Source organism: Leguminivora glycinivorella, chromosome 6, assembly GCF_023078275.1.
Source record: "Leguminivora glycinivorella isolate SPB_JAAS2020 chromosome 6, LegGlyc_1.1, whole genome shotgun sequence".
NCBI classification, from domain to species: Eukaryota; Metazoa; Arthropoda; class Insecta; order Lepidoptera; family Tortricidae; genus Leguminivora; species Leguminivora glycinivorella.
In genome coordinates this window covers 11,214,924-11,239,538 of record NC_062976.1, presented here as the reverse complement: position 1 = coordinate 11,239,538, position 24,615 = coordinate 11,214,924, and positions in this window count along the sequence as shown.

The following is a 24,615-nucleotide window of genomic DNA, read 5'->3' as shown; positions in this document are numbered from 1 at the left end:
AGTATGGAGTTACTGAGAAAAGGTATGGTCACTGGTATTTCTTATGACAACAATAATTTTGAGTCGTGTGTTTCCTGTATTTTAGGCAAACAGACTAAGTTGCCATTTCCGAAGAAATCTGAGACCAGGGCTAAGGAAATCCTTGGGTTAGTTCATAGTGACGTCATGGGACCACTACCGTGTCCGTCCATAGGTGGGAAAAGATATTTCCTGTTGTTCATTGATGACTTGTCAAGAAAAACATTTGTTTATTTTCTTAGGCGGAAGGATGAGGTTTTTGAGATGTTTAAAGAATTCAAAGCTCTCGTGGAAAACCAAACCAATAAGAAAATAAAAGTTCTTCGTAGTGACAATGGTGGTGAATATGTCAATTCTAAATTTCAGAAGTTCCTGAAGGCGCATGGAATTCGACATCAGACCACGGTTCCAAGGTCATCAGCTCAGAACGGAGTCGCGGAGCGCGCGATTAGAAGCGTTACGGAGAAAGCCAGGTGCATGCTTCAGGAAGCAGGCTTGAAGAAGGAATTCTGGGCAGAAGCGGTCAACACCGCCGTCTACCTTAAGAATCGCTCTCCGACTAAGGCTGTGATGGGCAGTACACCAGAAGAAAAGTGGACAGGTAAAAAGGAGAATCTTAGCTACCTGCGCATTTTTGGCTGTCAAGCTTATGCCCTTCAGCACAAACGGGACAAACTGGATCCCAAAAGTAAGAAGTATATTTTTGCCGGATACTGTGATGACACAAAAGGTTACAGACTGATAGATCCGGAGAACCCGAAGACTGTCATAAAAGCTAGAAACGTGATTTTTCTAGAACATGCTTTTTGGAATGACATTTCATCGGATGAGTATGACAGTTCACGTTACACTCAGATTAGTTTGACGAACAATGTAACTGTCGCTGATAATACTCAGGTGCAACCCGCTTTACCCGTTTTACCCCAAGAGCCCGCAGAAATATCTGATGAAAGCGCTCAAGATAACAGCGTCATTACAACAGATGATTCTGAGAGCAGCAGTGAGACCCCAGATGACCCTGCGGATGAGACATATGTCCCAGGAGATTCAACACTGGAAGACTTTGAAAACTCTACGGACGGAACGAGTGAGTTTGAGTCTGCTAATATAGCAAACACTGTATGCAGTGACACAGGGGACCCTCTAACAGTTCGCGAGGCGCTGAGTGGCCCGGATGCGAGTAAGTGGAAAGCCGCGATGGCGGAAGAGTATAAATCCTTCATCGACAACAAGTGTTGGACTCTGACTGACCGCGATGCGAAGCAACGGCCTGTCAAATGCAAGTGGATCTTTAAAAGAAAGCTTGGCCTCGATGGGGAAATACTGAGATACAAAGCGCGCCTTGTTGCAAAAGGTTATACCCAGAAATACGGTATTGATTACGAGGAAACTTTTTCTCCTGTAGTAAGATATTCCACTATACGTACGTTACTAGCTTTGGCAACGGAACATAACATGAATATCGAGCATCTTGATGTAAAAACGGCGTTTTTGAATGGAGATTTAAAAGAAACCGTTTTTATGGAGCAGCCAGAAGGCTATAAGATTAAGGGCAAAGAAGATAAAGTTTACAAGTTGAATAAGGCCATATACGGACTGAAGCAAGCTTCGAAGTCTTGGTATGAGAAAATAAATGGCGTTTTGACAAACAAAATGAAGTTCAAACGTTTATCTTCCGAACCTTGTGTTTATGTCAAGTCGAGCGGGAAATCCATTATTATAATTGCGCTCTATGTTGATGACATAATGTTGTTTTCTTCAGCTGATTGCCGAGATACGGCTGGAATCAAAGAAGAATTAAAGAAGGCCTTTGAAATCAAAGACTTAGGGCCAGCTCATCACATTCTTGGAATGAGGCTTTGCAGACAGAATGACGAGATTACTCTAGACCAGTCAAGCTATATTAAGAAGGTGCTAGAACGATTTCATATGTCGGACTGCAAACCTGCACGAACACCTATGGAAACAGGTCTGAAGCTCGTGAAATCTACAAAGAAAGATTGTACGCACGACTACAGAGGCCTGATAGGATGTCTAATGTACATAGCGGTATGTACGCGACCAGATATTGCGCATGCTGTCAGCTCACTCAGCCAGTTCAACGACGCGTACGACGAGAACCACTGGAAAGCGGCGAAACGCGTTCTTCGCTATCTGAAAGGTACGCTTAATCATTGTTTAACTTTTCAGAAGTCAGGTTTAGACATCGTCGCATATGCTGATGCTGATTTTGCGTCAAATGAGATCGATCGCCGATCTTATACCGGTTTTGTGTTCAAAATCGGAAATTCTACTATCTCATGGGAGAGTAGGAGACAAAAGACAGTCGCTCTTTCAAGCACGGAGAGTGAGTACATGTGTCTGTCAGATGCTTGTAAAGAGGCTCTCTTTCTACGCAAGTTTCTGTTCGAAATTTACGGGGTACAGTATAGGATTACTTTGTTTAATGACAATCAGTCTGCACTGAAATTGTGTGCTAATTCTATGTACCACGCCAGAACGAAGCACATCGATGTACGGCATCACTTCATCAGGGAAATCGTTGAGGAAGGTACTGTCGTTTTGAAATACCTATCAACTGATGAAATGGTGGCCGATGTTTTAACGAAACCATTGGCAAAAGAAAAACATGATAAGTTTGTTAGTCATTTATTTGTATCATTAAATAAGTGACTTGGCTCTAAGCAATTTACTATATATTTGTGAAGGTATAGTTTGTTTTAGATCCGTTTCATGTATGTTTTGACTATTTGTAGTTTTATATGTTACGGATACTTTACGAAATTTACTGATACCTTTGCTATGCCTATTTTTGTGTTGTAGGTAATGTTTTGTTTTTAGACAGCGGATGTGTCTAATGTATTTGCTTAGATTACTATGTGTTTAATGTATGTGATGTACATGAGTTTATATTGGTTCAAGGGCCAATGTTAGAACCTACGTAAGTTTATTAACTATGAAGTTCGTATGTGCACCATTATAAACTCTACTGGTTGAATAGAATCGTCTTCTAGACAATGTCACATTATGTAAACATGTCATTTTGGTTCAGTTCGTTTGCCTGTGCGGTCGGCCGGCCGCACAAATATACATTGGAAAACTATCTAGTATTTTATTTACTGTGTCCACGGATATTTCCAACTATAGGCAGCTGATGAGGTACCTATACACAATTGAAAATAAATTAAAAAGTGATCTTAAGTGCAAATACAAATGTTATGTATGCTTAAAACCGTCGCGAGTAAATCTTTTTTTTTTTTAATTTAACTATGAAATGTGAATAATTCACCTAGGTGATTTTAGGGCACTTATGCCCTAATATTTAAATCAAGAATACTACTTTAGTAGTGCTCATATCAATTAAAATCTCGCACAAGACAGAATACAACTTGCCTGCTGTCTTAAATAGGTACCACATTCATGTAAACCCTTACATGCCATTAGCATTCAACAAACGGAGTCGCAAGTAGGTCCTGAAATAGTTATAGTTAGCAGTAAATAATTGGTCGCGTGCGGGCGCCGCGGCGCCGACGTCGGTGCAAGTCGCACTGCGACACTGGACTTGCAACTTACTTCTTAATTTTACAAGTATTTTTGAACTAGATTCATGTAACGTATTTTTAAAAAAATGTCGCCAGTATCCTTGGTACAATGTTTCAAGGGATTATTTATTATTAGCTATATCTTTTAAGTTTAGTCTTAGTTTCTTAAACAATTATGTAAATATGTTCATGTAAATAAATTAAAAAAAATACTGGTTATTGACTTGTTAAATTAATTTCTGGGTCTTATTAACGATATGGGTATCAATTAATTAAGTCAATAGGTATCTACTCCATCTCAGATTTTTTTTGTAAATTCCGTAGCAATCTGTAGTGAAACGCACTGTGACCACAAATTTTTCTTTGACAATAATCCTTGATATCCGTTTTATTTGGCGTTAGGTAACCTTCTTGCCTCTTTAGCATATAGCCAGAACACAACAAGTATTTTAACCAGTAAACTGTGCAAAAAGGTATCGAAAAAAGATTACATTTAAAAAATATCACCCTAGCGATCACTTTCGCCTGTGCGCGAACGGCAATTGGCTCCATGAAATCAGGCCTCCTGGGTGCTCGGTAATCAAGCCAGAGAATGTTCGAATTTAACTTAGACTCTTTTTTGTGAGGAATAAAAAGATCCCTATCATGAAGGAGATGCCGTTATAAGGGTAAGGGGGAGTTACAATTTGTGATGATTCTAGTCGAAAATTAACATAAGCCTAGTTTCGTTTCGGAGGGGTAGATTCTAAGGTAAAAGACATTGACGCAACATTTAAATTGGCCTTCACTGTTGCACGATCAATTTTCGTTTATTTCCATCTCTCAAGGTACCACAATTTTTTATGTTTGAGGAAAAAAAATCATTTAGTTTGTCATTTGTATTTCAGGATTAAATATCGAGTGATATATATAAATATGTACATTCATCTTAAGTTTATATGACATTACTTATAAATATTACACAATAATTTTGTTAATGAATAAATAACTATGAAAAACGACATGCGACATTTACTCCCCTTTGTAACATCCGTTGATGGTATCTTCTCAAATGTCTGCCTTCGTGAAACATCTGGGTGAAGCAATCGCCGAACGATGGGACAGATCCCTCAGCGTGGTTATGGGTTGGCTAAGATCAAAAATTACAATTTCCATAATCCGTGCTACAAGCATGTGTATCCGGGGTACGTGATACAAATTTAACACGTTCAAAAACTTCTTTGGCTTAAATGATAGCGCAGCCCTACCCAATCCTTCCTCCACTTGATAAATTTCCCTGTTTTGTTCATGCTTGATACGTATTTGTAATATTTGTAACTATCTTTTTGTAAATAAATATTTCATTCCTTTAATAACTATGAACTATCACACTTGTCTGACTATCATGGTTCATGAGATACGGGTTGATGTAGACAGGCAAACGGACGGTCAGGCCACCAGATAGACGAGCCTTAGCTATAACCCCATTTAAACCCTAAAATGGACATATTATCAAGTCTTAGCTGTGCATTATGCTTGGTTAGCTTGTGTCAGGAGCGCAGAGGGAGCTGTAAACTGCGTCAGTTTACGCGGCCGGCCGCCATAGCCGTCGCCGTTACGATTATGGAGTTATGGGGGCGGCTACTCGTAGAGATTCGCGTCTAGCACTTGTGGTCTTAAGTGATTAGGTACGTATTATTATTTTGATACATTTTGAACGTTAGTTTTTTAATATCCTATTATATATTTTTAAGGTCCCTTATTCTTGAACCTTAATATGCTCTTCTTTATTGAAACGTTGAAACGGTTGACTTGAGTAAAATGAATATAAACAATTGATGAAATTAAATTGTCAATGATGGGTCCATAAAATAGCAAAACGTGTATGTATGTACGTTATTTAGTAAATGGCTTAGTAGCTTCGTAGTAAAATGACCTGACCATAGTAGTATACTATTACCCAAATAAAAATAAATAATAAATACGCTATATTATTTCAAAACAGGTTTTAAAACTTATTATGTACTTCGAATAAGGGCAAAAGAAAAAAGCGTATTGAAAAAACAAGCCTTAACAACTACCTACAGTAATACCTACACGTATTAAATTATGATGCTATTTATTCATAAACAGACTTTGGCGTCATTCGTTTAATTTCCATACAATGTGCCCGCGATGCGCTCCGTGAGACGGATAATCGCACAAATGACTTTTCGAACTCCGGCGGACGGCTTCATGCAAAACAGGAAATAATTTGAATTTGGTTATTTTTGAGTTATTTTTTATACCAGTACGGTGGCATGCGGCCCTGCTTAATATTAAGTTATGTATGTGTGTTGCCGGCTGTTTAAAAACTAGTAGGTACACTCCTTTTTTGAAGAACCCCATACTATAGACCCATAGACCCTTGGGAATTCTCGACATTAGGGATTGATTACTCTCAAACACCAGAAAAAAAACCCTTTTCCGATAAGAAGGTAAAACCCCATTAACGGACACTTTCATATAGGTCTACCAAATTTTCGGTCGATGTATGTAAGTACTTATACACCGTGTTTTTTTTGTTTTCCGTTAAATTCGACACGTCGTTAGGTTCATTATCAGGAACCACCCTGTGTATCACTTTTAGTTAAATACGCAAAAAAAAAATTTTTCATCATTTTCATACATAATAAATGTTCGAATTTATTAGTGTGAAAGACCCTTAAGAATAACATTCAAGTTAGTTTCAAGTGATTAACGGCACATGTCAAAACAAATAACATTAGGAATTGGTAAAGGCTGTGACACACGTTTTCAGCAATTATCTTTATTTTTTTAATAACTCGATAACCGCAAGAGTTAAGACGCTAGTTTCTTAGAGAAATTAATTGTATTTGATGTAATAAATCTTCCCTTAAAATTAACGGAATTCAATAAAAACAGGGTGCAGAATCTTCCGTTTAAAAAAAATGTAAAACATTTGACGTGAATAGTATTGAGCATTCATAACAAAAAGTTAACAGGGGCAGGTGACATCCTTAAAGATTAATAAGTAATTTTCGTCTACGGTAGCTGCATTATCGGCGTAGTATTGTTCCTAACGCGAATCAATAAAAATCATATCAGGGTAATACCACTGTAATACCATGAATATTCGTTTCAAATATAAGTACTTACATTTATCATTTAATTACACTCAATCAATTTTATCTATCTAAAGTTTCTGAGAAATTTTAATAAAGATGATTGAAACAAGATATTAGCTTTAATTAAAATAATTAAAAAAATTTTTAGATTTAATATAAAACAAAAAGAATACGTGCCTACATTCTATACCTATTTATTCTATTCTATTTTATATTTCAATGTAACATTATGAGGTTTAAACTAGCCAGATAATAATATCAAGATGTTGTTAATGCTCCCGTACAGCACATCCCCTAGACAATTTATCACCAGCCTTATTTACCACGTCCTCATAAGACGATAACTAATGATTTTAATTCTGTTACATTAATTTTCCGTTGCTTTGCTTTATTTTCTTTAACGGTGACGAAACCTGCGATGGTATGAATTAATAATCGATGTACCTTTAAAAGTAATTTTAATGTTGTAGAAATAGTTATTTGTTATACAAGGGGGCAAAGTTGTATTTTAACGCCGAGTGTGGAATTGAAAAACGAGCAAATGAAAGGATTCTATAGTTGAACCACGAGCGAAGCAAGTGGTTCGAGAATAGAATCCTGAACTTGCGAGTTTTTTAACACACGAGAAGTAAAATACATTTGCACCCGAGTGTAACACAAAACTTTTCCCCTCACTATAGCGAGGAAACTACAACGCAAAAAATGCGTTTAACACTGCTTCCAATAGTTCCACAGGTGGTAAATCATCTTTATTACTAGATACACCTACTTTTATCAATTTTAAAGCAGTTAATTCAACTTTATTCAAGGTCAAATTACTTTACCCACTAGTGGATAAAATGCGTTTTTATCCGCTGGTATTAAAGGACAAAACACGACGTGCTCACGTCGTGTTTCAGAGCTAGTGAGGGGTAAAGCAAATTATTAGTCCTAGCAAAACAATATTGGTTACTGTGACTTTATAGTGATAAGCTACTAAGTATATGCAATGAACTAAAATATTCATAATGTTTTTATAAGCGTGATGATAATAATCTCGTTTATAAAATCCTCCAATCAAAGTAAATAGTAGCCGAGCCAAATATAATAGGTGAAACCAAAGCGCATAGTCTCCGTTGGCTAGGTCACCTTGAAAGAATGAGGGAAGATAGGGCAGTCAAAAAAGCCTACTTCACCTACTTGGGAAGACCGAATGGACACCGTCCTGCTTCCCGACCGAACGGACCGCCCAATTAGCGTAAGATAAGATAAGATAAGATAAGATAAGATAATTCTTTATTTGATAAAACACGAGTGATATAAAGATGTTAATATGTACATTCGAGATCTTTACATGCTTGGCTGAATTTTCAGCATTCAAATATTTATTACATTAAATTACAAATATAAGTATAAAAGAAGGAGTACAGAAGATGGTCGGAAAAAAAAATCAAATGTCAAATTGTTCTAATCATACTACTACTAACAAAATAAATAAAATGTTTGCATGTATAATAAAAATAAAATAAAGAATAAAGAAAATAATATCATTAATCAAAGTTACAACTCGATACAGCTCTTATAAGACTCTTTACAAATAAAATACACTTACATCACAAAAAAAAAAAAAGAAGAAGAATGCATTATTATTATGAGTAAAGAAAAAAAAATTTAAAAGCTAATGTCAATTTACAAAATTCGTTATCTAGAGACTATTTATTTTAAAATGTCGTATTATATCATTTATATTATAGAAACAATGTTCTAATAGCAAACTGTACAATTTTTTCCTAAAAGTCTTACCTTCTAATATTCTTATGTCCACAGGAATTGAATTATACAATTTTATAGCCATGCAATAGCAGTTATTTTGGAACAGTTTTAGCCTTTGCTGCGTTGGTATCTCTAAGTCGTATTTGTGGCGCTTTCCATTGCCTTTTTCTTTAAACAGTTCTATGTTATTTTTCACAAATTTACACATTTCATACATATACAAGGATGGTAACGGCAAAATCTTTTTCTTTTAAATAATGGCCTGCAGCTGTCTAGATAGTGGGCTCCGCACAGGGATCTAACACATTTTTTTTGCGCTATAAAAACTCTATCTGCTTCGGTTGAGTTGCCCCATATTATTAAGCCGTAACGAATTTGTGAAGATACATAGCCGTGAAAGGCAGCGGTTGCTGCCGCTTCAGATACAATAGAACGTAGACGCCACAAAACATACACAAAACGATCTAGCTTATTACATAAGTGGTTAATATGGGCTTTCCAATTGCAATATTTGTCAATACGTAGACCTAAGAAAACTGCAGCATCAGTTTCCTTAAGTTGCACGCTATTAACACGTTCACTGCGTTACGGGGGTTTTTGAACCCCGTATGTTGTCATCACTCAGTGCGGGTGAGAAAAATCGTGTTCACTCCGCTTGTGCGGAAGCTGTATTTTGGTCATTTTTACAACTACGAAAATGACAAATATACATTTAGATTTCTGTTCAAAAGTATTATTTATTGATACATTCATTATATACGGGGTCTCAGAAACCCCGTACCGACCAGGGGACAAAAATTACCTTCTGGTGCGATACGGGTCTCCGTGAACCCCGTAAAAGAATTTGCTGGCCCGTACGGGGTTGTGGGCACAGTATCGCTAGTGCAGTGCTTATTGAAATACTTGTTATCGGCAAATTAAAAATGAAGCGCTCGAACCACACGTAAGAACTACTATATTCCAAAAACAAAGGTTATCCCACACAATCCACGTCAAAATCACCATAAATTGACATCTAATTGCAAGCAGGTAATTAAATATATGTTTTTAATATATAAAAACGGTGGTGGTTTATTTTATTTTATTTATCTTTTTTACTTAATTATATTAACTACTTTCTCAAAAATACAAGAGTGCGAAGTATCATATTTTTGATGTGTAATTTTTTTGTTAATACAGCATATACATCGATTTTTTTATTTCCCATCACTACTAATTTATCGACCTTAATACATTACATGCGTTACGGGGTGTACTAAGCCCCGTACTTTTTCAACTTTAGTGCGATACGGGGATAAAATAACCCCGTATTTTCTTTTTTATATAATTTTGTGAGTTTTTATCGTATCCACGTGCGGGGATAATGAGACGAAGGAAATTTCATACTCTTACAGTTAGTCGAAAAAAATATTGGAAAATCCAATATTTCAGGAACTTACAGCACTTTTAACAGACTTAGGCGTACGGGGCACTTTTATACCCGTAACGCACTACGATGTAAACTATTACGGGGCGGATTGGGCCTCGTAACGCACTAGATTTTGGGTTAAGGTTTTGGCTTGCCGCAGCGAACGTGTTAAAGTCTGTAGTAATCTCAAGTGGTTTACTTTTATATGTTTGAAATTGGATCAGCTGCGTTTTTTGCAAGTTTACATTAAGATTATTATCATTTAACCATTGAGTGACATTTGTCAGTGTATTTTTAATATTATGACATAGAGAATCACCATTCACCCCTTTGATTAAGATAGTTGTATCGTCTGCAAAGAGTATACTGTCGTTTTGTGTGGCTTTAGGTAAATCATTAATATATAATAGAAACAAAATTGGCCCTAGAATGCTGCGTTGTGGCACACCGCATTTATTTTCAATGTAAGGAGAATTATATGATTCTTTTTCATGGTTTGAGTTAAGTTTTGTAACTTCAACACATTGCTTCCGTCCGTTAAGGTAACTTTCTAGCCAAAGATACGGTTGTCCCCTTATGCCGTATTTGTATAACTTTGACAATAACGTTTCATGGCAAACGAAATCAAACGCCTTACTCATGTCTAGCATCAGTGCTACCACAGGTGCTTTATCATTTAAACTTAAGGTGACATTTCGTACCAGCTCAAAACAGGCATGTGTTGTTGATTTCTTTTTTGGAAACCGTACTGCTTTGGTGTTATTAACTTACACTTTTCTAAAAAGTCGATTATTTTCCTATATACTAAGCGTTCGAAAACTTTAGATAGGACAGGGATTAAAGTGATAGGACGATAATTCGACATGTCACATTTGTCCCCTTTTTTAAAAATCGGTTTTACTACCGAAATCTTGAGCCTATCTGGAAATACCCCTTCTGTGTATGACAAATTTATAATATAGTGTAAAGGCAATGAGATAATAACCGCAACAGATTTCAAAATGTTGACATTAATGCCATCGTATCCCGTAGACTGAGTATTTCTAAGGTTTTTTATAGCTTTATAAATGTCATAGTGATCATCAGGCAAAAAAAACATGGTATGGGTGTTTTGGTCAATTAATGATGTTACATTAGAACTATTCTTAATACTTTTGTTTGTTAATTTTATTAGGTATTGGTTAAATTGTTTTGCGATATCTAAGGGATCATTGTATGTGATACTGTTTTGGGTGATTTCTTTTATTTCAGGAGATACTGCGGTGGAGCAACATGTTTTTTTTATAATACTCCACGAAGTTTTGCATACGTTTTTGGCATTTTGTATTCTTTTAAGGTTTATTGATTTTTGGGCTGCATTCATACATTTGTTAAGAATTTTGCAGTATTGTTTATAGCGGCTAAGACTTTCTTTTTTATTTGACTGGGAATATTGATACTTACAGTACAAAATTCTTTTTCTTATGCAACATTTTTGAAGTCCTTTTGTTATCCATGCGTTCCTGGTAGGTTTAATTACATGCTTGATTGTAATAAACGGAAAACAGAGATTATAAAATAATGTGAATAAGTCATGAAATGCGTTAAAGGCTGCATTCGTAGTATTCTTTTCATAGACTTCGGCAAACGAAAGTGCTGCGATTGCGTTTATAAATTTCCTAATATTATCATCACTGTAGTCTCTTTTCTTTTCGTACCATATTAAAGGTTTTTTAGCAAAACTGTTTCTTGTATTCAGACTACACGATAAAGTTTGACCCGTGTCATGGTCAGATCGTAAGTTGTTAACAAAAAATAATTCACTGTGTTGAAATTTCAATGAAAATATTGTTTTTGTATTAACCACATAAACTTTTAGCGATAATCTACATTCAGAATGTGAAAAAAGTAAATTTTTAGACAGATTTTATGCTTATTTTTCGTCACAAAACTGACAGCGAGTTTATTTTTGTTAAGCAAAAGTTGCTAATTGGGGGGACCCAAATTCTGAAACTGCCCGCCTACTTGATCGTGTAAAGATTAATTAAAAGGTTAATAATTTGGTTACACTTTTATATATGAATAAGCCTGTTTCCCTCGTATGCCTCTCCACAGAACGTTGTGTCAGTTATATTACTTAAGTATATAACCGCTAGTAGAAAAATATGCTAAATCAAAATTTTGTATGAGACAATACCCTCGTGATATATTTATTTATTTTAGATTGTCACTTTTACATAAATTCCTGATAACGATTATAAGTAATGTATATTTCTTAAATATTAACAATCCATACTAATATTATGAATGGGAAAGTGTGTGTGTCTGTTTGTTTGTCCGTCTTTCACGGCAAAACGGAGCGACGAATTGACGTGATTTTTAAGTAGAGATAGTTGAAGGGACGGAGTGACATAGGCTACTTCTTGTCTCTTTCTAACGCTAGCGAAGCCGTGGACAAAACCTTGTATATTATATATGATAAACCTAAGCTAAAAAAGCTATAAAATTCCAACGAATGGGCATACAGATTCAAATTGAGTAAAACAACATAAATTGAATGGTTACATCTCGCACGCGGTCATCCATCGGTGGCGAATGAGAGCGGGAGCATAGAGCTGGTAAATGGAATGAAAACATTCGAGTTTCGTTTTCATTCGTTTAATTAGCCCCGAGTTTTAAGCGGCGCCTCTCTGTCGGTCGATCTGCCCATCCATTCGGATTTTACTTTACTACCTACATTTTTAACAACCATTTTTGGAATTCGAGTTAGTGTTTGAAGTATTTTTTTTATGAACTGAATAAATAATGGTAATCCAGCGGTCAGAGGATTACAGTGTTATGTTAGTTCTTAGTAAGCAGGGCTTATTTTTTGACGTTAAGTTAAAAAGTAACATTTTGACAAAGTTGAATGATAAACGTAGGACAAACGTAGGCGTAGATGCAAAGAATATCTAGTCATATAAGTTTGTCTATTAGCATCTTAATTATATGTTAATTTGAATTATTTAAATTGAAATAGATATCATACACGAAAGAAAAAACGGCTGGTCAGCTGGGTGTGGGTCTAGTGGTAAAGACGTTAGCCGCGTAAGCTGAAGACCCTGGTTCGATTCCCGGCTCGGTCACCAGTGGGCCTTGCCGTTTTTTCTTTCGTGTATGATATCTATTTCAATTTATAATCTATATATAGTAGTGTGACTACTTGAAAAAAGGATAAATCAAAAAATATTCAATAACATAATTTGATTTCTTCCCTAGTTGAATTATTTATTTTACAAGCTCTACTCGTGTTACAGCTTCCTTTAATCCATTCAGTGTTAATCACGACACGTTGTGGTTATGCCTTATTACGATGCATTTTCGCTACATACGGGGAAATCCATGCTTTCGGCTACGACGTAGCACTACGATCGTACACTGAGAGAAAATACAACCAACAGTTTTCATGTTCGTTCAACAAGTTTTTTAGTTAAAATAGCGCCTACGTGCTCTTTTGGTTCAAACAACAAGCTACTTGTCATTTGAATCGGCAATATATTTGAATCAACAAGTCGATTTTATAAAAACAACCTGACACATATTGTTTTAAACATACGTTTGGCTGATTCAAACGGATAAACCGCAACAAGTCGAACTTGTTAAATTCACAATGCAAATTTCTCTCAGTGTATAAATGGGTTAATATAAAGTAAGAAATGACCGTGCGGTAAAAAATGTTCTTATTTTTTACCGACACTACAACGGCACCCCGTTGCCGTTGGCGGTTGCCCGTGTGGTGACGGGTTAAGAATTTTACCACCCCCGTTCTTCCTGTGGGTGTCGTAAAAGTCGACTGTGGGGTATGGGTTAAATTGTGGCGTAGGCGAGAGGCTGGCCACATGTCACTACAATGTCACAATTTCGTTTTCCTTCAACTCCTTTTTGCCAAGAGTGGCACTGAAACTTGTGAAGTTCATGTGCTTTGCCTACGCCTTTATGGGATACAGGCATGACTGTATGTATGCATGTACTCCAACGGCATTTATCGGCATTATTTATACAAAATTATAACAATAAAAAGTGGGATTTAAATTGTGTAGGTACATCTTAGCCTGCAGAGGACTCTATTCAAATTTCTTTGTGTATTGGTAATGTCTTTAAATTAGTTTACAAGAAAAAATGTCACATATATTATTTGTTCTGATCTCAAATCTCAATACTTAAATATGTGTCAAATGACAAATTTTCTTTGAATATAGCAAATCCGATTTTTTTATCAAAATCAATTTATTTTAAGTACTAACATTCCTACCCTTCAAGTTTCTACTTAGACCCCACTTCCAGTTAATTTGTAGATACAGGTGGGGGCCAAAAACTAACGTGTGACTTTCAGTTTTCAGTTCCCTGGAATTCACTAGATGAATTCCACGTAGATACATGGATCCGCGCGCAAAGTAATTAAATAACAGTATAGAAACTAATTTAACTCAACAAATTTACTTTACTTACTAGCGTAGACAAAGGAGACTAAAACCATATTTAAGGCGAATTAATGAGTATTAAAATGTAATTATTACAATATTAATGTACTTGCACTTCTGTTACTCATACATTTTCGACAGGAGAGTTACGGGACGAGTTTTCAGTAGGTTATTCCACTTTATTAACCTAACGAGTAACTGCTGTAGCTTTTGTGAAACTAAATTTAACTCATACATATCTTCACGCGAAGTTATTTGTTAGGTGATTTAAAACTAGGTCATGCTAGTTTTATATATTATATTCGTTTCATTTGGTATACGTAAGACTAGTTTAAGAAGAGGTTTTACGTTGGATTTCATAAAACAACTTTATCGTTTTTGTCTAGCATCTTATGTTGGTTGAATTTGTGTTTAGGTACTCTAAATTCACGCATTATAGAGAAGAATATTAAAAACACGGTCTAATAAATAGTTTAAAGCTTAAGGATTTTTAGCATCGTCATGCTTAGTGATGTCATCTTATTCAGACAATTTTTTATTTAAGAATCGTGTGTGTGGATTCCAAACTCTATTTAATAGATTTATGACCGCGAGGTTAAGTTATGGGTATTTAGTTCGAGGATAAATTTCAATAAGTACATAATTAGTTACTTAATACTAGTGATGTAAATATGTTTTAAAAAGAATGGGAAAGGAATAAAAAACGAAGTACTTTCATGCCGCACCGATAAATTTCCAATTGAAATATTCAAGTCATATTGTAAGTGATAAAGAGGCCGACATATCCCACGCGGGAACGGTTCAGCTTCAATTAAGCCAGGCGTCAATTATGTTTATTTATTCAGAGGGCCAAGGCAAATAAAACGGAGGAAAAGATATCCTTGAAGATACACATCCACACGTTGGGGTGAATATTAGTACGTAGGTGGGTACCGTGCAGGTTACCTATGTCTAGAAGTTTGTCTATAAATTCTTATTTATAACATGTCAAAGTGGTTTAGCTATGGGTATTGGGTAGCCTCATAGTCAAATCAACTTCTTTTTAAGAACTGTCAAAACGAATTTCAACGTCTTGTTAGTATGGAATTAGTATGAAATCGAATTGTGTGGCGTCACGGTCAACTCAGTTACTTTATATATTTCTACCTGACTTATTGAATAGAAATTGGATTTAAAAATTACTTCTATCCATATTTTTCTTATATTTATCTGATGATTTATTTCGTGCACGGTATACAATATTTTATTTTAAGTACAGTACAGTCAAGTTCCCTATTCTTTTTTTATCTTTCTGCTTCGGGTTACCCGTAGTTATACTAATCTCTGTAGAGTGAGAGTGCTGTGTTGTGGAACAGACCTAACAAGCCACTGTATATCGGAGCCAAATGGCCATTTGAAAGGTTGCGGCGCCAGCTCGGTGCTGCACACGGTTTATACTCGCTGGTGCAATTTCAAAATTCTCTAGCTCAAGACACATATTATCACAAAACTTCACCATATTCAACCTGTTCTGAGGTTATAAAAACTTCCGCAGTACGGCGTAAATATTATGCTTAAAATTTTACTCCGAAAAAACGGCGAAGCTAACGAAAATCCTAAAACCTTATAAAACACGGCTAGATAACGCATACAGATATGTCGAGTGCGGTGTCTCAAAGAATAAGCGCCCGGCAACACGAGATATTCGCGATACGCAAGTACCTACTACAATATTATATTTCGCTGAAATATGGCATCGTATAGACGAGAACTACATAGTGCGGAATACTTTGCGCTTATATTTACGTATAGCCTAATTTAGGCATTTGTCTGAATAAATTATTGCCGTCTAGGGCCATAAATAGACTATGAGATAGCGTTGGCCTAGCGCCGAATGAAGATTTAGCGCAGCTCTGTATTGCTTAGTACAGATCGAAAGACCCGCTCCCTTAGCTTTGCTGACACATGGATTAAGCTTGTTGTTTGATCGCTACATTTGTTAAGAGAAGTTATTACATATACTCGCCGTGATTGTTTTACTTATCTTAAAAAATGTTTTCGTACTGTAATCATGTTGTCTTCGGGCTGGGGCAAAATCTGTATTTCCTTATGTAGTTGAAAGACTGCTGAGTTTAAATATTCCTTCCCACCAAGGCAAACAAGACATCCGCGCCAGGCCACAATAATATATATACGTACTTACATAAAACCTAATTAATTAATACTCGATACTCGGGTACTGTACAAGTAAGTGTACAGTTCACCTTATCGAATAAATCGACATTGATCGCTAAGATCCGACCAGTCGAATAACGATTATTGTGTGACAGGGTGCAGGGTTTGTAGTTAGGTATCAGTTCCGGCTTGGCCACGTAGTCTACGCCATTGACCACGATCGCTATCGAGTAGTCCGAAATGGGGTCGTAAAAATGATTTCATTAAAACAATACTATAACAAATAAGACGCGAAATTTGCTCAAATTCAGATCACAAAAGTATAATTTATAAGTTTAATATAAACAAAACCGCCCACAAACCACATGTATATATGAAAAAAAGGCTTTTTACTGACAACAATATTAATCAATTTAAGTTAGCATTACAAGAAATAAACTGGCATGATTTTGTAATAGGGGATTACGACATCAATCTAATTTACAATAAATTTAATCAAAAATTGCAAGAATTACTCGACATTCATATACCTCAAGTAAATATTAAACTAAGAAGTAATAATAAAGTAGCATGGCTTACAAAGGGCTTAAAAACCTCTTGTAGGCATAAAAGAATATTAAAAATCATGTTAAACCAATCCAAGAGTACCATATTAAGACAGCATTATAAAAAATATAGAGCAACCCTAAAGAAATGTATAAAAGCTTCAAAAAGACAAAGTTACGAAAAACAAATGAGAAATTCAAATAATAAAACAAAAACGATGTGGAATATTGTAAACAACATTACAGGAGCTAGGCCTAAATGTAATTTAAAAAATATTACGCTAAAACACCAAAACACCACAATACATTGCCCTCATGCTGTAGCAAATATGTTTAACGATTACTTCGCTAGTGTAGGCGAGACATCACTGCTATCAGAGAAGACTGGCCGACCGGTCGTAAACCCAGTTACAAATTCCATGTATCTAAGTCCTGTTACGGAAAAAGAAGTCACCAGTATAATTAAGAACTCACCAAACAAACCCAGCTTTGGTTTTGACAACTTACCATCAGCTGTCATAAAGCAATGTAGCGACGAATTAACCCCAGTTATAACTGACCTAATTAACAAATCCTACGAACAAGGAGTTTTTCCAGACAGTTTAAAAACAGCAATAATCCGACCAATTCTAAAGAAAAACAGTGACAAGGAAAATCCCAGTAAATACAGACCAATCGCTTTACTCCCAATAATATCTAAAATATTTGAGAAGACCATAGCAAACCGGGTTTATAACTTCTTAGAAAAATTCAAAATTTTAGACGAGAACCAAAACGGCTTTCGTAAAGCTCGTAGTACTACCCTCGCGGTGTATAAATATGTGAGTGAAATTTTAAACTATATAAATGAGAAACAATATGCGGTAGGCTTGCTCCTCGATATGACCAAAGCGTATGACAAAGTGTCACACAAAATTCTATTAACAAAATTATATGGAGTTGGCATTCGGGGAAACGCCCACAATTGGTTACGGTCTTACTTGAGCAATCGCTCTCAACTAGTAGAAATCTCTTACTATGATAAAGAGACAGGAGAAGTCAAAAATATTCGATCCGGAACGCGAACAATAAACTCATCCATACCACAGGGAAGTGTTATAGGCTGCATCCTGTTTATAATATATATAAATGATTTGCCCAAAGCCCTAAATCACTATAGCATTCTCTTTGCGGATGACGTATCCCTACTCTTTAAATGCCCCAAGAACTATGACGTTGAGTGTGAGATCAAATCAACACTTACACAAGCAGAACAATGGTTGCAAGACCACTGTCTAGACTTAAACCCTAAAAAAAGCAAACTGATACAATTCAAGCCCTATCAAAAACAACCTTTAGACCTAACAGGCTTATGCAACGAAATCGAAATAGAGGAAGTAAACGAAGTGAACCTCCTAGGCTTACAACTGGACACGGCCTTAAATTGGAAAGGGCATATACAAAATTTAAAAACAAAATTTTCGCGCTTCGTCTACGCGCTAAGCATAACAAAAAGAAGCACAAGCATAGAATGCGCGCGCACCGCATATTATGCCTACGCCTATGCCTGGCTTCGATATGGAGTGATCCTTTGGGGAGATAGCGTAAATGCTCACGAAATGTTTCTCGAACAAAAAAAATGTCTGCGTATTATCATGAATGTTCATTTACCAGAAAGTTGCAAAGACCACTTTATACATATGAATTTCTTGACTCTACCATGCATATACATATACGAAATTAGTATGTTTGTAAGGAAGCACATATTTATGTATGAGTTCCAAAAAGTGCACGACGTCAGAATAAGCTGGCAGCCCCAGAATCTAAACTGACTATTTACAAACAAGGACCTTACTATCAATCAATATTAATATATAACAAAATACCTGACTTTATAAAGGCGGAAAGCAAACTGAGCATGTTTAGTCAAAAGTTAAAGAGATTTCTTATTTATAAAGCTTATTACTCAATTAAGGAATATATGAATGACAATTTTTGTACTGATGTTTATTAATGTGCATAATTATAATAATTATAAATATTGCTGACATATTGTATAGTTGAAATCTTAATTATTGCTAAAACCTTGAATGTATATTTAGTATTTAATAATTTTTTTCTTTCTCTTTTTAATGCATGATAATGATAATATTTATATTTATATAAACTTAGTATTTAGGATGTTTTTGCAATGCCCTGACAGGGTATCATGTACCTCCTACTTTACAAATAACAACTATGTATTGTAATGTACCTGATAAAGCAAATAAATGAAACTGAAACTGAAACTGAGGTTTAAAAAGCGTAACGTGAAAACTGGATGTCTGGATTGTCTGGTGCCTCGTTTGCCATATTTAAATATCAGATAGGTTAGGTTCTTGACTACATTTTTGACGCGAAAAAAATTGTACTCGTAAAAAAAACTTTTTGTTGTGCTTTTGAGAGTTAATCTTGGTAAGTGCTTTTGTGCCCTTTTTAACTTGAATTAAGAAAAATTTAAAACCCTAAGGCCTATCTATATTTTTAATATAATGTGAAAAAGAGTTATTCTTTAGTGAGGTTCAGTATTCATTATACAAATCCGTGGACATCAGAACTTTTGGTGGCCGGAAAAGGTAGCAACTTCCCAATATTCCATACATTTGAAACCATTCCATAGTTTTCACAAAACAGCTTGTATATCTTTTAAAAATCAATAGAACAAAGGTTTGGTTGCTATTAGGGTTAATAAAAATTAAATAAGTTGTCTATAGAGGTATTTTCTAATATATGAATAAAAATGAGTATTCCTGCAATCGCCGAAATTCTTAATGGCCCTTTTTTTAAACCCCGACGCAAAAACGACGGGGTGTTATAAGTTTGACGACAATATCTGCCTGTCTGTCTGTCTGTGCGTGTGTGTGTCTGTCTGTGGCATCGTAGCTCCCGAACGGATGAACCGATTTGGATTTAGTTTCTTTTGTTTGAAAGCTGAGTTAGTCGGGAGTGTTCTTAGCCATGTTTCATGAAAATCGGTCCACTATGTCGGGGTCGGGGGTTTTTCAAAATTTTAATTTTGTGGTTAGGTTATCTTTAGAGTACCTAGTTGTCCTAGTTTACATTATTTTAGACCAGCCGCTGTACAGGCTGAGTCACTACCTTCTATTCTCTCGCTGCAGCCGCGTAGCAGGCTTAGATCCAATCTAACCTAACATTTCTAGTAACAAAACTTTTTTTTTGTATATCGTAGACCGCAGTTCAACCCGAACCTAACTATGGTTTTGGTCCAGAAGTGTGTCGTTTTCAAAAATTTTATAAATTCTATTCTATTCAGTCTACTACTACTTTTGTTTACTCCTAAATTATTAAGTAATAATATATGTTATCTCGTAAGTTGAAAGTCTTCTCGATCTAATAAATAACTTGCCATCTTCACTTTCAAATGAAAACATCCAATATTCACATATTAAAACAGTAACATTATATTCAAGACATAATCGTCGCGTGCCTACCGATTGCGATTATTGTTACTGATTCAGACCAATAATATTTTTCCCTATTTTATGTATATTCAAACAAAAACAACCCTTTTGTGTTATATTTATAAATGGCATGTACAAATTAGACATCAATTCAATACAGGCATCAGTGCGCTACGCCCGAATACAATCATGTAGTGTTGTCTTATAACAAGAAAGAGCACACACGACCAATACGTTTTCAATACAAAGTTGTGACGCCATAAGTGTAGTTATGAATGTGTCCCTTGTTTTCCTCAGAATGTGAGTTAAGCCTACGATATTAGGGTATCAATTATGCACGCCTGGCAACCGTAACGAGAACTCAATTTACTTAACCCTTTAAATGGTTTTGCTTTTTTATATTTTTATCGAGAATATACCCGTGTGCTCACGAAAATGTATTGAATTCAAGACTTATTTTACATTATAAATTAAATATATTGTTATTAGAAATTGACTTAAACCAGAAAGTGTTGACGTTTTGGTACCTACTCTGAAATTGATATTCTAAATTCTGCGCTATGCAACGATATAGGTTTTTATAGAGCACGATCATAAATGCATCAATGCCTTTCGACAGTCATCAAATAAATCTGGGCTTAAAACTAGCCACAGATAAAAGCAGGAAAATTATTCCAGCATGAGGTTTAAATGTCAATAAAAATGGTGTTTTAATCCGTCCATCGATACCTGCCGGCGACAGGTGGATTACCCTCGTTTCTCATTCCACACTGACTCCGGGTTTTTCTTATTCATATTTGTGTGCATTCACACCCGATGCACAATATTTCTACATTAATGTCGGTGGTTTATTTTATTTACCGACACACTAATTGATGTTTATGACGTTTAATAGCTCGCGTTAAATATATGTTCAGTTTCCAGGTACGGAAGAAATGCCAACAACCTGTAGATGTTTCGCTGCAGTGAAAACTTTCTAATTCAAAAGGTGAGTTTCAATAAATATTTTGTAACTAGTTACACAAGAACGTTGTTATAAAAACTGATAGCAATATAAAGAACAGTCAAAAACCGTCCTTTATGCGCCGTAGCTGTTCCAAGTACACGTACGCTGTCACGCGTTTCCCCTTTATTAAATTTATTAGAGCTGTGTTCGGTAAATAAGTGGAGCGAAAGGTAACGGTATTCTTGGGCTTTCGGCGCGTCACTGCGAGTCCCGGGCCTCCCCGAGGTGGCCGGGCGAAATGCTAAACCGAATCGCGATATTGTCGGCGCCGTTTTGTGAACCCGTACGGGAATGCTGAATGTTATTGAGATAAATTCCTAATCGACTCACATAAAACATGTGAAATTGTAGGCATATATCCACTCGTATAATTACCTAGATCATCATCAATTATAGTGAAGAATAATTAACCAGGACGCAGGTACCATCCTAAAATGCGAAAGCGTGAACTCGGCCAATCAATAACTTGCCAGAAATAGTTAACGACCTTATTATTATCAATGCCACGACGTCATGCATTCAATTTTACGACCTTGATCGTATTTAATAAATATGTCGGTCTTTTCCGACCCCAAATTTTATGACGCCACAGTAAAACATGTCTCGGCATCAAAATTTATATGCGTACATAAAGTTTTATATCCGCGCGACTTGCACTGGCGGAGGTTTTCCTAATTGTTACCGGTCATGAACGACAGACCTTAGCTTGCTTCATCATCATTCCAAATTTACAAATAATGACAGTAAAATTTTATATTACTTAATATTCCGGTATTATCAAGGATCAAGTTTATCACAGAAACGGGCTTTACAAGACGGAAATTATTATACGAGAGGACAACTGAATAACATTAGAATCAAGTCGACTAATAAAAAGCTTTGCTGGAAATAGACGTCCGTATAAAAATGACCTTTCTAATGATGTAATTTGTACCCGTATAATTCGACCGTTACGCCCGGTGTCGACATGAACCGCGTCTCAAGATCTGTTTATTTTGTATCAGATCTGCGGTCGAACCCGAAATCATCAAGTCCATTTTCAACAAATGCGTGGTCAACTCGTAAATTGCACATGAAAAGCTTTTGTTTATTTTTCGAGACGATTGCGAGTGAGTCACTTATTGGCTTTATCGTTACAATTAATCATGGAGAGAGTAGCTCTTTTTCGCGCGTGAATTAATTAATTTATTTCATTTACAGCGTTTCCCTAATTGCGTATGCAGCAATTATCAGTGGGACGTGTTCGGGCAAACAGTTATCGGTGGTAATGAGAGGCTGAGCCGGAATTAGCCAAGTCTCAGGTGCTCGCTTCCTCTGCTCTGGCTAAATATATGCATAATAACGTAACTGTTCTGTATTTTTGTGATTACTTTTATTAAAGTTCTGTTTTAACTTATTTTCTTCTAACGTGCAATGAAAGTTTGTACAATATGAATTTCCCTGACAATGCTCGTAATATTTGTCCTAAAGTCACTCTCAAGTAGGTCACTCTCAGTCAAGTAAATGCTAAGTATAAATCAAAATAAAATGATAAGTAGGTAGGTATCACGCATTTGCAGTAAGTTAACGTAATTTTTGCCCTATAAATGTGGCATATTAATAATCTTTACCGTATTAACCAGAACTTTGGTATCTACATATAAAAATAATTTATTTAAAATTTGAGGGTTGAGGGTTCAACGAATATACTCGTAGGGCCGGATTTGAATAACGCTGCGACGCATTGGTACAAACAGTCGATATTTCTGCCTTATGAAAAGGGGTTCTAAAGTCGAATCAATAACCTCAAATACTGATTATGAGTATACTAAAGGTACGATAATTCGTTTAAATATGTAATATTTGCTAACTTCATGCAATGCACTCGGCTGAATGAATAATGTGAAAAAAAAACCTGATAAAATAAATCTATGGAAACGGATTATATCGCGTATAATGAATTAATTCATCCCGACATCCCTGATGAAATAATTCATCCCGACGTTTCGAACACTTTAAAGCGTTCGACGTCAACGGGTGTAACCGAAGACTATATTAAAATCCTAATACTTATGTTGTATAACTTTGAAGCAATTCTTGTATAGTTGTATACCTATTCGGAGGATTTCGGAAAAAGGTTCCTAGTCTTAATGATATACCTAGGTTGGGGGTATTGGGGGTGAATAATCCATCTGGCTAGGACTTATTTATGAAAAACGTGCATTTTTGATTTATTATTATGTTTACCGAGCAAAACTCGGTTACTGCACCATAATTTACGCAAATGAATGATATCTATCTCACTATACTTAAAACAACCGAACGGCGTCTAAATTCGTTAAAAGCATTTCTCCCTTTTTCGCTATGAAAAATCAAAAAATTTAATTATTATTCAGTATAATACAAGATAGCATGCAGTAAATGTAGCGATAAGCCACCGGTTGCAGAAATAATAAGAGTCGTTGTACTATAATTGGCAGTTAGGTTCAACTGTAGGGAATGAAACCTTTTCTGGGAATCGGACGCCGGGCGCCGGGACTGACTCATTGTCTTTGTACCTACGACTTAATGAAGGTATACACAAACTATATTATACGTGTAAGTAATGCAAAATTATAGAATCTGGCTTATGATTAGTAGGACAATGATAATAGATATGTAGGTATTTATATTGTTTAGGTAATTGCCAAGCCTTCTCCTTTACGCTAAATATTGTAATTTAATTGTTTATTTATGCCATCAGAAAATAACTCTTATGCACATAAAAGAAACCATATGAAAATCTGTAAATAAGTCAATTCAGGTAATACTAAAATTGACAATAAGGATAAAGGCAGCGAGATTATCTGTTTCCTAAATGTCGATGTCAAACCTAATAAATAAATAAAAAATAAAAAAATAGTCAAAAGAGCGTATACAAAAACACTAAAAAAATCCTCATACAATGTAAAGAGAAGATTCTCGTTACATTGTATGAGACCGGTATCTTTCTCCAATTGTAAAACGCGGTAAAGCAGTTGTCAAAAGTGGCGTCCTTTTGCTCTGTAGGTTACTTCCTTAAGTTGTAGGCGGAAGGAACTCCCCATTTACGTTTAGCATTTCCCATCAGAGGGGCTGGTGGGGATTTTCGCGGCTGTCATTTAGTGTTAACGCCCGTAGTTGAACGTCGCGCTTACGAATGACCGCATTTCAATACTTTATTTTCTGAACCTCATATCTCATTCT